Source organism: Capsicum annuum, chromosome 5 (assembly GCF_002878395.1).
Source record: "Capsicum annuum cultivar UCD-10X-F1 chromosome 5, UCD10Xv1.1, whole genome shotgun sequence".
NCBI lineage: Eukaryota > Viridiplantae > Streptophyta > Magnoliopsida > Solanales > Solanaceae > Capsicum > Capsicum annuum.
Window position 1 is genome coordinate 177,662,120 of NC_061115.1, and position 15,274 is coordinate 177,677,393.

At 33.5% G+C, this 15,274-nt stretch overlaps 1 non-coding gene across 1 annotated transcript; it reads right to left on the reverse strand.

Annotated features, from left to right (window-relative positions):
* Window positions 1-14,922: 14,922 nt before the first annotated feature.
* Window positions 14,923-15,029, reverse strand: LOC124899061. Its single transcript, XR_007056199.1, has one exon. It is a non-coding gene; the product is annotated as a small nucleolar RNA R71 (small nucleolar RNA).
* Between the last annotated feature and the right edge of the window lie 245 nt (window positions 15,030-15,274).

Sequence of the window (15,274 nt, forward strand, 5' to 3'; positions counted from 1 at the left end):
TTCTTCTTCTTCTTCTTCTTCTTCTTCTTCTTCTTGTTCTTGTTCTTCTTCTCCTCCTTCTTCTTCTTCTTCTTCTTCTTCTTCTTCTTTTTTCTCTTTTACTTCTGCTTTTTCTCCTTCTCCTTCTTCTGCTTTTTCTCCTTCTCCTTCTTCTTCTTCTTCTTCTTCTTCTTTTTCTCCTTCTACTTCTTCTGCTTCTTCTTCTTCTTTTCCTTCTCCTTCTTCTCCTTCTTCTTCTCCCTCTCCTTCTTTTTCTTCTTTTTCTTTTTCTTATTCTTATTCTTCTCCTTCTTCTTCTCCTTTTCCTTCTTCTCCTTCTCCTTTTACTGTTTCTTTTCCAGTTTCTTCTTAGCTCCTATCTTCTTCCATTTCTTCTTCTTCTTCTTGTTCATCGTTCATTTCTTCTTCTGCCATAACAGTGGCCAACTCATCCATTTTGCTTTTTTTTTACTCCTTCTTCATTTCTCTCCGATTCACGAAGGTCCACATGCACTTTATCATCACATTACAACGTATTACTAATATTTAAAGCTAAAAATTCATTAACTATATTAATTATTAAATGAAGTTATCTCGCTCATGTTGTTGCTCTTCCTTTTTCTTTTTCTTCAGTCTTTTCTCTTTGATATAGGCAACAATATCCAACACCGCTTCCTCGATCATAGCAACACACTTATGAATATCCCCATTGACAGAGGTGCCCACTACATCTTTTGAGGTGCTCAAAGAAGCATCATCACTAATGCATACTCCAATGGGGTTATCACTTAAATTCTCGTCATCATCACCGTCCTCATTTAAAGTAAAGACAGTCACCCCTTGTAAATCTTTCTTTAAGACATCGTGGACATTATTCTTCACCTCATCTGTATATGGCTTAAACATAACCATGTAATCCATCTTCGTCTCACGAACAGTAGAGATGATGTACAAGTGCACGTTCTACGAAATATCAATTAACAATTACATTATATTTGATACAACAGTTGTATTATTGCATGATAAAAAATAAGTTCATACCTCGGTAACTTTTTCTTTAAACTTGAATTGGTCGCCTTTGATTATCTTGTCACTATTTGTAGTATGCCATCTGAGGATCTGAGGAATGGAAAAGGGCTCATCCATTGATTTTCCAGCAATTTTTTCAAGATGAGGAAATGCCTCATAGATCCAAATCTATAAGCAGTACAGTTGTGAAAAAATGGCTCAGAGTTTATGCCAGAGTATAAATAAAACAAGTATATATGATAATCTCACTAAAGGGTTGATGGTAGATACCATGAATGCCCAGGGAAATCAGAATAGAGCATAAGATGCCTTCTGCTTCTCATCAAATACTTCTCTCTGCTTCTTTAGGTCATTTTCTTCTTCAGATAGTGCATGGTCATTTGAAATGTGTCTTTCCCTCACTGATAACTCTCGAAGAAACTCAAAGAATCGACCATTCATATCAGTTTTGTGTCGACAACCTTCGTCAATTCTTTTGCAAGCAACATGGTGTGCAAGAATTACAGTAAACAACACTTAAACTTCTGCTCCTCGTTCAACTTATTCCCTCTAATCAAGTGTAACAAGTTGGTCACTGTGATATTTTTATTTTTCGTCACCTTAAAGCAAAAATTCTCCCCCTTCGCTAACACCTTTTTCATTTTTGATTCACTGGGGTATGATGAACAGTTCAACCTCATGATCAAACAAAACTCTTTTAAGTCAAGGCTTGTTGTTCACACAGAACCACATCTCATTACGCATTTTATTGTTCTTGAGGCATCGCAATAATAAATAATAGACCATTTGCCCATTGAATTTAAGATATTCCAGCAGGTTTCTCAGGTGTCCAAAACAGTACTATTTGAATCTTTTCTTCAAGTCCTAGTCGACAAGAACTTGCTTAATTTCTCGATAAACATCCATTCTTGATCTGACTGATATCTTTGCCGGGAAAGATCCAACCTCGTCCATTATCGTTCGAAGGTAATACCGCTCCATAAAAATGAACCTTGAATAAGATAACATGGACAAGGTATCAATATCCCCATCAACACTATTTCTTCCACACCCCTCACTCTCTTCACTGTCACCGCTATCACTACACTCGATAATATCTTCAGTAGAATCAACGTATGTATTTATCTCTTTTAACTCGGAATCTGATTCAGACACTTCTTCTTTAATTTTTTTCCTTTTTGAGACATTTTCAACTGCCTCGAGTTTTCTTTTTCTGCTGCTACCAGCAGAATTAGAGGCAGTACCAACTTGTGTTTAACACTGAGTCTTTTTGTACCCATTTTCAACAGAATCTACTCCTAGAAAACAAATCTGTCATTTTCAGTTCATAGACCACAAATCCACTAACAGAAACAACTCAATGCTCAAATGAAAAATCCCCAAAAAACAAAGAATTACCTCACCATTAAATAGTTCACTAAACAAAAATACCATAACTGAACCAAAATCCAACATGCAGTATCAAAACTTAACTATTGCTACAAATCAAACTAATTAACTATTAATCTTTCAACTTTCAATTTTCACTATTTCATCAATCATATTTTACAAAAATTTCATACATCTAAAATTAATTTCAATCTAGGGCATTCTTATTTCATAGACCACAACTCTACGGACAGAAATAGGTCACTGTTTGAATTAAATTGGCAAAATAATTCTTAAAATAACAATTATCCCACCGTTCAACACTTTATTGCTAAAAAAAATAGATCTAAACCAAAATTTTTTAACAAAAATTTTAAAATTCAACACCGTGAGCGACAAAAAAATAAGTCAAAACTATCGAATCAAACCTCAACCGTTGCTTCAGAATCAAACTAATTACCTATAAAATTATCCTATTTTAACTACTTAATCAACTAAATTCGAAATTTTTTTTCTACATCACTACAAAACGATTAGCAGTGAAACCCGTTTAAATGGATCTAAAAATAATTGAACCTTGATTTTAACTAACTTTACAAAGCAACAACGAGCCCTTAGCAGCCGGAGAAGAAGGAGAATCAAAAATAGCATTTGGGAGCAAAGGTTTAGGAATAACAGGAGTTGAGAAAATTGAAGAGGAGAGAGAGTGGTTTTTCTTAATATTGGAAGAAATGAAAAGTGTTAGGTGTATTATATTAAATTCTCAAAATTGTAAAAATGATGATATGGTTCCTTGGCCCACGTGTGGAACCCACTTTTACAACTTTTCCTCACTTTTTTTAGCCTAACCCTAACCCACTTTTTTTTGTGTAAAGGTTAGATTTAATGATATTGTTTTGATGTCTCTATCATTGTATTATTTGGTTACAGTTTACAAGTAGTAGATGAATGTTGATCGGCTTTGAGAATTTCTTTCAGTAAAGGTTATGTTTAATTAAATAAATTCTCCAAAAGATGTTGAATTTAATTATAGTATTTATCTTTATTATTTAAACTAATATCCTATTTAGTGTAACGTTTGAACTCAATAAAGTGAGGTACACGCGCAAGGCGTGTACACCTAAACTAGTTATCTAATAAGAGGGAAAGAACAAGCAGGAGCCCGTGACATACCTGATTGTCGATTGTCAATCCATTCAATTACTTGTTTCGTGATTTTACTATATCATTTCTAATTAATTATTATATGTTATTAGAAAATTAATAATTAACCAAAAAATTAAAACAAACATTTATGACATATCTACTTCAACCGTAATTTTACTATTTGATCCATAATTAATTACTATAAGTCATCTAAATATTAAAAAATTATTATAAAGTCATCTAAGTATTAATAATATTTAATGTTAAATTAACTTGACGTATTATATGAGGCCCACTTAATTTCTTTTCACAAGTATTTTTTATAGTAATTTTGATATATCACTCTAATTAGTTGTTGCGAGTCATTTAAGACATGTTTGCTTTGCTGTTTCAATCGTGATTTTACTATATCGCCTATTATTATGGTTAACTAAACATTATGTCAGTTAAATTGAAATAGAAGAAAAAGTATTATGAATCACAATAATTGAAAATTTAAATTATTTAAAAAGCATAATTGATTATCAATACCACAAAAGTTTAGACAATGAGAGTAACATATCAATGTATTATAAATTAAAATAGTTAGCAACTTAAAATATCTAAAAAAGATTAATCTATTATATATTTTAAAAACTACGTAAAAAATACTATAATTCACAATAATTAACAACTTAAAAAATTTAAAAGATATAAATATTTGGTTGACTCTCAAAATTATATCAATGCCACTAAATTGAAATAGAAGAAAAATGTTATAAATCATAATAATTAAAAACTTAAATTATTTTAAAAATATAATTGACTATCAACACCACAAAATTTTGGACAGGAAGAGTAACATATATTAGTTCAAAACTACATACAAATATTATAAATTCTAACAGTTAATGGTTTGTGGAGAAAAGATGACTTTCACGATTTTTACAAATTTGAATACTTTTGAAAAAATTTTCAAACTTAATTTTTGAAAACAGAGTCGCCATTTAATTTGCTTAGGGAAATCAAGAAAACCTTTAAAAATTACTCAAACGATTCAAAACAGAAAAATCATTTAAATCTGAAAACTCCGAGTAGGTAGTTCCTATTAATACTCTTAAAAGGCTGTTAAGGCACCAAGAGTATCTGCTAACTTGCAGTTATCTGAATTATTTGAAAATAGCTTTTTGACTAACCTTAAAAAAGGAAAGTTGGTTTTTGAAAAAAAATCGATTAAAAAAAATTCATTTTCAATGTTTGTGCAAAATAAGTTTTGACGATTTGGCGGGAATTTTAACTAAGCCTAAAATAATTAATAACAACTAGCATGTAAAGGGGAAAGGAAGAAACGAAAAGACTTAGGACATTAGGTCCAAATCTTTCAAATGAAACTATCATAATTTAATTCTGCTTTCAGCTCACAACCTGTCCTAAACTAGTCATTTGGGTTTTTTGCCCACTTGTTCCTGTCCTAATCTAATTTTTGGATCTTTAAGGCCCAAAATTTGTTCCACCTGTATTAATTTACAACTTTATCTTTGAGACCCAAATAAATGACTAAATAAATAAAAAAATAAAAATGCTACAATAACAAAACTCGAGACTTTTTAAGTCTCCTAGCGACTTCATCAATGAGTTTCGTCCCATTTTCCTTCATCTTATGGTAACTTCTTCTTACTCCAAAGATAGTCGACTCGAAGTGTTAGGCTGCATTGGACCATCATGAAATGTAGAAGGAAAGAATCCATTCGGACTCTAAGACAAATTCATGAAAAAAAAAGACAAAAGGAATTAATATATATTCTAAATTAGCGGCTAACACACAGATGTAGAGAAGACAATGACCCATGAAATTAAAGAAAAACATATACCAATCAAAGATTTTCAAATTAACTGGAAGGACAAGATAAGATAAGAAGTTCTCATGATTTCGAGCAAACTAAGTTAAATGATTATGTTTAAGGCTATAGAAAACTTTGGTAAATATAAAGATATGAACTGAACCATTTTAACAAAAAATTTAGTGAATAGCAAAAAGGAGGGATAAATAGCAGATACGAACAAGAGCAACTTTCAATCAAAGAAGCTTATAAACCATGAAGATCTAATATTATAAGGGTTATTAGCTTGCGATTAAGATTCAACAAGGTCCAACTTTTCACAAGTTGCGAAGAATAGGGGAAAATGGGAGAAAAAAAGAAAAATGATTTAGACTAGCAGATAACTTAACCGAACAATGAGTAAAAGAGCTACAACATACTATATCTAAATCGACACAATCAACTGATAATCTTAAATTACAACAAGATGACATCAAACTAGAATGTAAGATTAGAGTTACAACAAGCATGGCTAAAAATGCGATGATAATAAGAAGCGAGACCTGATATATTAGGATGAAATAATGGGTCAAATTTTAATCCTATTGAGAAATTAAAGAAAACTAAACTCAAGGACTATTGGGTAGAAACAGGAGAGTGTTAAAGCAAAAGAATATATCAAAAGAGAGTAAAAAATTAACCTATTCTCATGAGACAATATTTGAACATGGAAATTTTCAGCTCCAAAAGATATCAAGATGGGTTTTTAAGACAACCAGGCAACATGAACATTAAGACATTCATACCAAAACAACAAAACTAGCATTACGTCATCAAGAAAATGTTAACACACAAGCTGTAATTTTCAACAAAATAAAGAACCTACACAACATATCATTTGTCCTCTTTTTACATTTTTGTCAATAGGAGCTCTAAGGCAAAGACGAGACAAAACAAAGAAAAAGAAAACTGAATCACCAGAAAACTTTGAACCAAGGCAACGAATAAACATTAAACAATCAATTTTCGGCTAAATAAATATCAAATCAAACCATAAAGTCAAGTATATAAAAAAATGTTGATGGCTAACAAACTAGTATTGCAGTGAGTTTGAAGGCAAAACTAAACACAAAATACGAGACTAAAGCATTAATCTTATGGCTAAACCAATGAACAATTAGTCGAAAGGTAACTATATATTGGAATTTCATCAAAATAAAGTTAACACAGAAACAATGGTCTAAATCCTGTAAAGAAAATTATTGAATCAAATAGTGAACTCAATTGATTAAAGGAAGCAAAATATTCACGATACATGCTGAAAGAACATCAATAATTAACCAACAATATCAAGATGATATAGTAAACTTAAAACAACAAAACTAAAAATATGAAATCGATAGTTTAGAAAATCGTAGTATGAATGTTGTAACAACTACCATTACAAGTAAATCCTATGACCATTGAAGCTGTCTACAACAAACAATATTACCGAGAGAGTAAAACTATGACAATAGGACGACGAGATGAAGAAGAAATAAAATCAAAACTAATTGGAATAAAGTATTACCTATTTTGGGGCAATAAATCGGGACTCGAGCTGTCATCGTAATCTTGACCGCCACCGAAAAGCGTTGTTGCCACTTCAAAAATTTCTACGGCTTTTCACAAAAATATGTTTTACCAGAAAATTTAACTATTGCTCGGAAGTTCTTTTTGAAAACTTCAAGACTTGCCTCCAATTTTGCTCCACAATGACCCTTTTTAGGAGGGAAGAAAGGTTATGTGCTCACACCGATGTAGTACAAAGGGGGAATGAGAGATAATTTGGGAGTTTTTATGAGAGAAATTCAGATTCAAGAGGTGGGATAAGATTTGAGGTGGAAAAATCATACAAATTCATACGCTTGATTGTTGGCCTATGAGTTGTCCATCTTTAGGAAGTTTCTCCAAAGTTGTGTCGGGTTGGTTCGAGTCGTTGTCATTGGGTTAATGTAGGGTTTAATCCATGGTTTATTGAAATATGTTGCTGAAGTTTTGTCATCAAAATTGTTGGGTTTTCATCATTGTTTTGTTGGTTCTGTTGAAGTCGGGTGTTGTTGTTGTCGATGTTGCTTTGTTGTTCAACTGTTGTTGTCATTGGTGGTGTACGGGTAAAGGGAAAAAAAAGGTTAAAAAGGTGGATTGGGGCTGAAGTTTTTTTTGGGTTTGGTTCAGGTAATAACCGGTTCGACCTGGGCTATATGTTAGTGGGAATTGGCCTGGTGGAGTAGGTATTTAGGAACTAGACCAAATTGATAAGACTTAGGCAATTTTCTTTAAATTCTACCCAAAATTGAAAATCAATTGGCCAATTGCACTGTAATTATTACCAATTGATTTCAATCGTGGTCGAACTTAATAAACTGACTAAATTGAATTAAATTTCGGTATGAATTAATATCCAATTTAAGTCCGAGTCTTCTTGGTATTATAAAATCAAACATCTATTTTTTATAATAAATTATTTTTGAGCACAAATTATATTTAATTCAATGCTTTGTCCATTTGAATTAATTATCAAGACAACACTTGGATAAATCTGATTTTCTATAAAATTATTTTAAGTAACAAAATTATTTGATTTCGTATATACAAATATGAAAAATATATAATTGTTACTTAAAATGGCAAAATGACTAGGATAAATATTTCAGAATTTTTTTTTCGAATAAAATAAATGTTGTAATTTTATTTAAAACCGATGAAATTCAGAATTAAACTTCGTTGTGGAAGAAAAAAATTAGGTATCAACAACTGCCTCCTCCCTTTAGGTTGGGTGGATGCAAGTAAGCCTGGGCAAAGGGAGTTTATCGTTCTTAATTTTTGTCCGACCACAAATTCTTTTCTAAAAGAGGTTGGTTTACGCATGAGTTTCATGGAGTTATGGTAGACCCCGGTATTGGGTTTCCTACATATCTCAGGTTGCATGAGAATTCAGGCCATTTGTAGTTCATAAAACTTGATTTTAAGCACGATCTTCAAGAAAATCACAAGCTATCCCAATTTTTGAATTTTGGTGGAATCGAAAAGCTTAAGAATAAGTGAATTGGTGGGTGGTTAGAATGCAGTCAAGTTTTCAGCAAAGATCCCAACCTACATATCCGTGAGATTCAGTGAATTAGACTACTTGTAGTTCGACTCAATTGGTAGAAAAGATAGTTTTTTATTCTAGATGATCTTTGAATCAGGATGAGTGACAATTTGTTTGAGTTATGAAAAAAAGAATTGTAACCTCTTAATAATGAATGTGGGATCCTTCACATCCATAGGCAAGAACTTACCTGAACATAATTTTTAAACACTATAAGTATGTTGTCCCCCAAATTTGAAGAAAAGAGAAGGTTACCCTCGGTATGAGCTTAGAAATATCCCAAAAGTGAAGTTGAAACATAAATATCCCCAAGTACCTGATGTGTGAGCAATTGCTAACACATTTAAGACCTTTAACCAAGAATAATTGTAAAGTCTTAAGCAATTTTTGTCGTTTTTGATTTGTTTATGTCTGATTTTACAGTTTAAGTTGATGGGATAGAGAACTAACAAGAATGAAAGCAAAGAAGTTGAAATCTGGAGGAATCTGAAGAAAAGTGTGGCTGACGACATCTATGATAAGTCGTCAGCCCTGTGATAGGCTATCATAGTTGTCGTCATACTTAAGCATGATTTGAATCCTGTGACGACATTTGGTGATATGACGTCAAAAGTATGATACGCTGTCATGAATGTGTCATCCTTAAACAGAGAATGAGAGTTGAAGATATTTTTGTGACGACGTTCATGATAAGTTGTTAGGTTGGTGATAAGGCATCAACGTCATCGTCAGCCTTAGACAACAGAAGACAAAAGTGCATAGGAGAAGACGACATCCGTGATAAGCCATCAGACTCCTGATAAGCTGTCACGGATGTCGTCGTCTATTCTGAGAAAAAGCTGCAACTTTAATTTTATTTCCTTATTTAGGATTAACTATAAAAAGCATTGTTTAGGGTTTTTCTAGGGGGTTTGTCACTTGAGTTTTAAGCGACGTAATTTGATATTTTCTCTCTCGAGTTTCTTAGCTTGAAAAAGCAAGTACTTTGAAAAGATTATTATCATTATTTTAGGATTTCCATTGTGATGTAATCTGTGAATCTCTAGTTTCTATTCATCTTGTGGTAAGTTTATCTTTCAAATCATGAATTCAACTAGTTGCTTCGATTATTACATCATGAGTGGCTAAATTCCTTTAACCTGAATTATGGGATCTAGGGTTAGGTCTTGATGATGTGCTAAACACTCAAGATTTAATATGTGTTAGGATTTCTTGTTAATTCTGAGATTTTAATTAATGTCTGTTGGTTGCAAACAGTAGACACACCTACTTTGATTTGTTTGAGAGAGAAATCATATACAATAGGAAGTGAATTATCAATAGGGACTCAGAAATGCTTTGTTTAATAATCAACGTTGTAGCAAGGTTGATTAACTTGAGGTAAAATCTGGGTAGTGAATAGTGATTTCCTAAGTCTGAGAGGATTAGGAAATTAGATGCTTAAATAGGTCGAGAGACATTTGAGCATATTATCGATAAATATAGCTTGTTATCTTAACCACCGCGAGAATATTGAGTCACCTTTAGCATCTGTCATGTACCGTAAGCCCTAGTGAACATAATTTTGGTTATTTCATAAAATCTTGATTTACAAACACTGAAACTAAAGTGACCAACAATTATTTGCTGATCATCAAAAACCCCCATTTTATCTTTTCGTATCATCTGTTTGAATTCAACTTGTAGCTATATTCTCAAAATAATTTAATCGCCACTCACATTGTTTCCTGTGGATTTGACCCCGACTCTAAAATTTGGGTAAATATATTGACGAATACCACCGTACACTAAATTGACGTGTAAGTTGAGCGTTATCAATACCCATATGCCTTTTAATAGGGGTGTGGTTTGATGGTGGTGGCGATCATCCTTTAGATCGCGTCGAAAGAGTTTGACGTCCCTCTTTAGCCTGTATCCTGATTTGATGCTAAGAAAAAGTTTCATATTGTGTTGCGTCCTTTTTGGAGTCATCTTTACCTATGATTTTGATTTCAAATCTTCATCCTCTCAGTTTCTCTCAACAATATCTCAAACAAATATTGTTAGTAATAAACATAATTCACGAAAGAGGTATATAGTCTTTTTTCCATATCTCCACGTGAGTTGTCATTCAAAAAGTGAAGTCGTCCCCTTATGTACCTATTTGGAGGGCCATAAATTGTAATAATAAACACAAAACCCATTTTGGTTGTTGAATAAAATAGCTCTTTTATCGATTGAATATTTTCAAAGTGGGGTGGCCTTCTTGGACACCGATGATATTTGTGTAGAACGAGCCTTGCAACTGCTTAACCTAATGCCGATGTGGCAACCCTTTTGGTCAGCTATAGTGCTTGTAGTATGTCTCATGATAACCTCTTTGGCTATTGACAATGATTATTTGCATGTAACCTCAGGTAAGTCTTGCGCATCTTTCATATCGATATGACCTATAGATTTTCCTTGATTTATCAATCATGGGTAATCTTGCACATCATTTGATGTTCGATATGAGTAAACTTAAAGATATCCTTTGAGTTTTCTAGATGATCTTGGGCATATTTATATGTTCAATCACTAATGTTCACCCAAATTTGGACTTGTTTTGAGAGCTATAATGTGCTATTCTGAGTGTAATTGAGCTTTAAGTGCGTTCTTTATCTAATGAAAATGATTAGTGTTTGCAGGACTAAATTATGATGACCGTGATTGGGAACATTAATGATATGCAAGGGTAAAGGTAGCAAACAAAGGCTTTTGAACATAGCTTAAAAAGGCAAGTTAGAAGTCAGAACTTTCGATTTGTGCATTCACCGAATTGCGGAGGGGGACCAAATAGCGTTTGTAAATTACTAGTGAGGTACCGCAATACCATTGCATCACAGTGAGGAGCTATTTCCCAATTGTCAAGATTCTAGAATAAGGGCGCGATATTACCATATTGCGGTGAAATTCCAGTTGCCAATTTTTCAAAGTCTATATCTCAGTGCATCATGGTGAAGAATGAAATTGCATTTTTCAAAATCCAGTAGCTCATCGAGATATCATCACGTTGCGGTGATAAGCCAAATCACAATTGTACAATCACGTGCATTTGCGTGTACATTTGAACAACAAAACTAGATTTAAGGTAATATTGCACATTATCTAAACTTGGATAAGAGATGTCTTACTAATATCCCTCCAGTCGCTAGCTTTCAGGTATTCCTGCACATTATCCGACCTTAGATATTATATGACTTATAAATATCTCTCAAATCGCTAGTCTTTGGGTAATCGTGGGCATAATCAATCTTGGATATGACGCAACTTATAGAGAACTCTTGGACCTGTCAATTTTATAATATTGCATGTAAGGATTCAGTTGCAACTTATAGATAACCTTCAAACTATTGATCTTTGGGTAACCATGCACACTGTCGATTAGAATGTTGTTGCAGTTTATGGATAACCTATGGACTATCAACTCATAAGTAATCTCATACTCTATCCTATTTTAAATAATGTGACTTATAGATGACCCTCAGATTGTCAATTTCTAGGAAATCTTATATATCTTCCTCTTTCAGATAACGACTTAAAGATGTCCCTTTGAGTCATATTCTTTTGATGCACTCAGATGCTGATTCATAAAATAATGAGATATCCTTGACGCCAGATTATGTTATCTTTGCGTGGTCTATGGATATTGGTGCTCTGAAGTATTTTCTAAGGCCAGACCTTATCGTCCTGCATGGAGAGTGATTATGGAGACTTACTTGAATGACATGATGGCTCCCTTGGCAATGAAGTAAAATGGAATGGACCTCTCGGCATAGCCCTCTTGTCAATGGCATGATATAAAACGGCCCTCTCGATAGTAGAATAATATGGAATAGCCTTCTTGGTATGGCCCTTTCGATAGTGGAATAAAATGAAATGGCCCTTTCGGCATGGCATGATATGATATGGGATGACCCGTTCGACGATTTGAAGAGAAGCTTCCCCGAAGTTTGTTAGTCATTATGTTTTCTTTTTTGTGTATCTGTACTCAAGGTAGATGATTAGTAGTCACAATGTCGCTCTCACTGGCGACCATAACCAAACCTTATGGTAGTTTAAATGACAAATACTCAACATCATAATCTGAATGACTTAATCTGTTATTCATCCTCTCTTTTAGAAAAAAATATTTAGATAACAGATCCACCAGATGCAAATAAATGGTAAAATACCATTTTGGGGGTCACTCAAATGCCGTTCACTTTGATTTATATCGAATTTTGAGGGTAACTTTCTGCTCTTCCTCTTATTGAGTGATCCTTTTGATTGTGTATTTATTGTGCCGACTCTTTTGAATGTACCTACTCTTAAAGTAAGTATTTTTTAGGAACAAAGTTGCTTTTTCTAGTGATTATTTTTTAGAAAATTCTAAATAAAATATTCTTAAAGAGGATCTGACTCCTTTGATCGTTATCCTTAAGATGATGAAGTGAGATAGACAATTCAAAAGGTCCTTGATGAATGAGTACTAAACCCGTCTTTAGGGCTATCCAAAAAATAATGTTCTTAAGCATTATATGCTTTGGTGCAGTTCCCAATTTGCTTGGGGGTTTATTTTGAAGAAGATCCTCATTTTCTGACATTGATCCCTGCATCCACAAAAAAAATATTTAGTTTTGAGGGAACCTAATCCGTTTTGACCTCTGTCGATCCTTATTTTTTTCCTTTCCATCTTTCGGGTGATCCATCATGTTTGGACTTCCGCTGACTCCCTGTTTCAATAGATGTCTAGGCAATACTAAGTTAAAAGATATGCGTAGTTTTCAAAAACAATTTTCATTTTGAAAAGCTAGTTTTAAAAACTTGTGCAAAAGCATTTTAAAAAATCTCTGCTAGTCATGTCATGTATCCCATTTAATACTATTTTGAGATGATCTTGGATTTAGAGGATTCGAAGACCTTCTCCAGAAGTCTTTGCTAGTTTTATTCCTTTTGCCTGATGATGATCTTCTTCTTTTGAGTTTTCGAGATTTCTCCTCAAAAATTTCCCCCAATTTCTATTTTCTAGGATGGTATGATCGAATCGTTAGGCACTTACATATCCCGTTGAAGCATGAATCAGGTCAAACTTAATTAACGACCATGCTAGGGAAACCTAGAAAAATCTAATAAGTTGACTGAAGTCGACACAGGCCACCTACGTATTTCATTATTGAGAATTCAGGTCATCATGTAGTTCATACATAAAAAGAAAGGTTAAATTCTCCTAAGGGATTGACCGAAGCTGACACAGGCCATCTACGTATCCCTTTCTTAGGAATTCAAGTCAAATATAGTTCGTATATAAAAGGAAAGGGTAAATTCTTCTAAGGGGTTGAGCGAAGCTGACACTGGTCTCCTACGTATCCCTTTCTTATGAATTCAGGTCAAATATAGTTTATACATAAAAGAAAGGGGTAAATTCTTCTAAGGGGTTGAGCGAAGCCGACACTGGTCTCCTACGTATCCCTTTCTTATGAATTCAGGTCAAATATAGTTTATACATAAAAGAAAGGGGTAAATTATCCTAAGGGGTTGACCGAAGCCGACACGGGCTGCCTATAGATCCCTTTCTTGAGAATTCAGGTCAAATATTGTTTGTACGTAAAAGTAAGTGATTCTAGGAAATTACACATCATTACATGAATACTATCATAAAGGAAATTACAAATAAACAAAGAAATCAAAAGAGTAAAAACACCCTTCAAACAAAGTATTTCTTTACCGTATTGGAATTGATTGGTTTAGTCCACTCTTGACCATCCATCTCGAATAATATCAAGGGTCCTCGAGATAGCACCTTTCAAACTATATGATTAGTAAATTGCTAAAGTTTTGGTTTTTGATAATAAATTTAAGTGTTAACGACTTGATCTTAGTGGCTGAATTTTTGCTGGTTTAGCTGACTACAGGATTAGTGAGAGATAAAGAGTTGGTATTTCTTTCGTAGAACCCGAACTAATATTTCAACAAATGCGAAGAGATCAATATCCCATTCAATAGGTTCAAATTTCTGAAAGAGTTGATCTAAATGATCTTGTCGATCCTAATGCCAGACATGTCCCAGCTCCCGTTATCCCAACTGTTCCTGCTCAACCAACTTCTAGACCCTTTCAAGAGCTGGCAATCCCACTCACGAACCATGCTACTAACAGTATTCATAAGCCCAAGCCAGGTGGTCGATTTGAATTAAAGAAGAATATCGTGCAATTTCTGAATTCAGCGAGGCAATTCTCTGGACTTTCACATAAAGACCCGTAGCAGCATAAACCAACCTTCCTAGAAATAAGCGATACTTACATTCCTGTTGGGGTGAATACTGATTATGTTAGATTGACACTCTTCCCTTTTTCTTTAATTATGGAAGCAAAGAGGTGGTTACATGCTGAACCACCACTTTCCATCACTTCTTGGGAAGATCTATCTCAAAAGTTCCTTATTAAATTCTTTCTATCTGGGAAAATTGCACGTTTGAGAAATGGGATTCTGAGCTTCAGATAAAAAGAAGGATAAAATCTCTACCAAACTTGGGAGAGATTTAAAAGTATGCTCAGAAATTGCCCTCACCATCATCAGTCTAATAATGTCCTTGTTCATACCTTTATTAAGGGACTAGAGCCAAATACCAAGATTCTCTTAGATTCAGTAGAAGGTGGGCAAGATCTTAAGAAGACTTATGATGAATTGTACACACTGTTGAATCATATTTCATAAGGGAATCCTAATTGGTATGCTGATTCAAGGAGTGTTCCTAAGAAAGTTGCTGGTGTGTTAGAGGTAGACCAGTTCACAACATTATCACCCCAACTTATAGCAATCC